We start from the raw sequence: 2,871 nt of genomic DNA on the forward strand, positions 1-2,871 counted from the left end.
CTGGGGGTGCGAGAGGGGGGGGGGGGGCAAATCCCCCCTCCTCCTTTGTAAGCTGCCTAATCTAGGATCGGTTAGACGATGCAAGCTCCTCCGGCTGAAAGGCTGATTAGTTTCCCCATGTTAGCAAACCTTATGTATGCCAAGCAGAGGCTGATCTATGATCGGTTAGTGTTAGTTTTACTTCATTGTTCTCCAAGGTAGATGTAGGATCTACGACGCACCCGTGGGTTATTGGTGGTAGCCTCCGGTGTAGCAGTGTTTATGTATGGCGTGTGTACTCTGCGTTAGCTTTAGTATGCTTCTCTCTGGTGGTAATTTAGTTTATTAATGAGTGAAACCAATTGCACGATTATGTCCTGGAATGTGTGCGGGCTTAACTCCCCAGCAAAGCGCGCTATTGTATGTGAAGCTGCATCCTCCCGCCGACCTAGAATCATATGTTTGCAGGAAACCAAAATCGGAAATGGGAACTCCCCCTGGAGAGAGACATTGGAGGCGGACTCCTTGACCAGTCCTTCCACCTCTCGGCGAACGGATCATGGGGTGGCATTAGCTTGTTTCGGAACAACAACTTAGTTAGTCTAACACTGCTAGTAGCCTACCACTTGTCCATTTCTGCCGTTGTGACGTCAATCCAATACAACGATCATTTCCTTCTGACTGCGGTCTACGAGACGATAGATGATGCTGGCAAAGATCAATTCCTTGCAAAGATGGGATTGACGGCACCACCCTGGGGTAACCCATGGATCATCTTAGGAGATTTCAACCTCATCTACGAGGAGAGAGACAAGAGCAAGTTAAATCTCAATAGAAGCATGATGGGTAGCTTTCGTGCTACTATTAACACGGCCGAACTGATGAAAATACACTGCAAAAACAGAAAATATACATGGAGCAATGAGCAAGAGAGGCTAACCTTAGTGGCACTTGATCGTGTATTCTGCAACATTGATTGGATCACGGACACCCAAGCTACCTACTCCAGGCCGCCTCCACAACTGTTTCAGACCATGCATCCCTCGTGATGTCCAATGAAAACCCGCCAAGAAAAAAGAAAGCTTTCAAGTTAGAAAGTTTCTGGCCCAAGTTCTCTGGTTTCAGAGAAACTGTCATGCAGGCCTGGTGCACTCCGGTTCATTCTTCATCGGCATACATGATCATCAACTGCAAGCTGAAACGTACTACCCGAGTGCTAAAAGCTTGGAGCAAGGGTCTCTTCAGTGATCCCAGGATATAGTTCCACATGGCACAAGAATTGATCCTTCGCTTTAATGTAGCATAGGAAAGCAGAGCCCTAATAGATGCAGAAGTTACAATGAGAAAAAAACAGAAGATCAGGCTGCTGGGCCTCGTGGCTATCGAGAAGGCTAGGAAGAGGTAGTGCTCACGCATCTCCAGGCTCAAATCTGGAGATGCAAGCACGGCTTTCTTCCATGGAAAAATCAACTCAAGACATAGAAAGAATTTCATCCATGCCATAAGGAAAACCAACACAGATCATTCAAGCCTGATGGTCACAAAGCACGAGGAGAAAGAGCAGCTAATCCATGGACATTTCAACTCAATCCATGGGACCAAGACAACGAGAACATGTTCTATAAACTAGGAAAGTTTGGATTTTCCGAAAATAGATTCTGAAAGCATGGACCTACCCTTCTCTGAAGAGGAAATCTGGTAGGCAATCAAATAGTCCCCCATCATGCACCAGACCTAGATAGATTCACTAGAATCTTTTATAGGGCTTACTGGGGGATCATCAAAGATGATATTGTCAATGTCGTTAACCAATTCTTCAGTTGCACACCAATGGTTTTCAGAATCTGAACATGTCCAATGTAGCGCTCATCCCAAAAACTGCTGATCCTACTGATGTTGCTCACTTCCGGCCGATCAACCTTGCGCACTCGATAGCAAAGATTTTCTCCCATCTCATGGCTATCAGACTTGCACATCACCTAAATGAGACCATCTTCCCTTCGCAAGGTGCCTTCGTGAAAACCCGCTGCATCCATGACTGTTTTCTGTTCGTCGGAAACAGAGCCCGCGGCCTGCATAGGAAATAAAAGCCAACACCACTGATGAAGATGGATATAGCCAAAGCTTTTGACTCAATCTCTTGGGAGTACTTGATCGAGGTGCTGACGGCGGTTGGATTTACTTGGAAGTGGCAGGACTGGATCTCGCTCCTCCTTTCCACTGCCTCATCCTCATTCTTACTCAACAGAGTTGTTGGGCCGCCGATCATCCACCGGAAGGGCCTTCGTGAGTGAGACCCCATGTCCTTCTCATGTTCATCTTAGCCATAGACCCCCTCCATCGCATTATGGAAGAGGCTGCTGCCAATAGAGACCTGGCACCACTCCCAGGCAGAAACGTGCGACTTCAAGCCAGTCTTTACGCCAATGATGCTATCATCTTCTCTAACCCAGTGCGCGATGAAGTGTCACACCTGTTGTAACTCCTGGATTCCTTTGGGGATGCCTCGGCCCTAGACATCAACCCTGCAAACTTATCAGTTGCTGCCATAAGATTCTAGGGTATTGATCTTGAAGAGGTGTTGCGTGATTTTGCAGGACAACAAGTTGGTATCCAATGACTTACCTAGGATTGCCGATCACCCTGGTAGGCTGCAAAAAGTCCACCTGCAGTTTGTTTTTGATAGGATCAAAGCCAACTTGGCAGGAAGGGCAGGCTAATGAACTAGGCAGGGAGACATGATTTACTGAGATTGGTGCTTTGTGCGATCCCTATCTTCACCCTCACTGCAATCAGAGCACCAAAGGGTTTTTTTAAGGACATTGATAAAACCTACAGACGTTTCCTGTGGGCACAAGAGGAGGAAGTGTCAGGCGACAAATGCATATTAAA

This window comes from Triticum aestivum, chromosome 7A, assembly GCF_018294505.1.
Source record: "Triticum aestivum cultivar Chinese Spring chromosome 7A, IWGSC CS RefSeq v2.1, whole genome shotgun sequence".
NCBI classification, from domain to species: Eukaryota; Viridiplantae; Streptophyta; class Magnoliopsida; order Poales; family Poaceae; genus Triticum; species Triticum aestivum.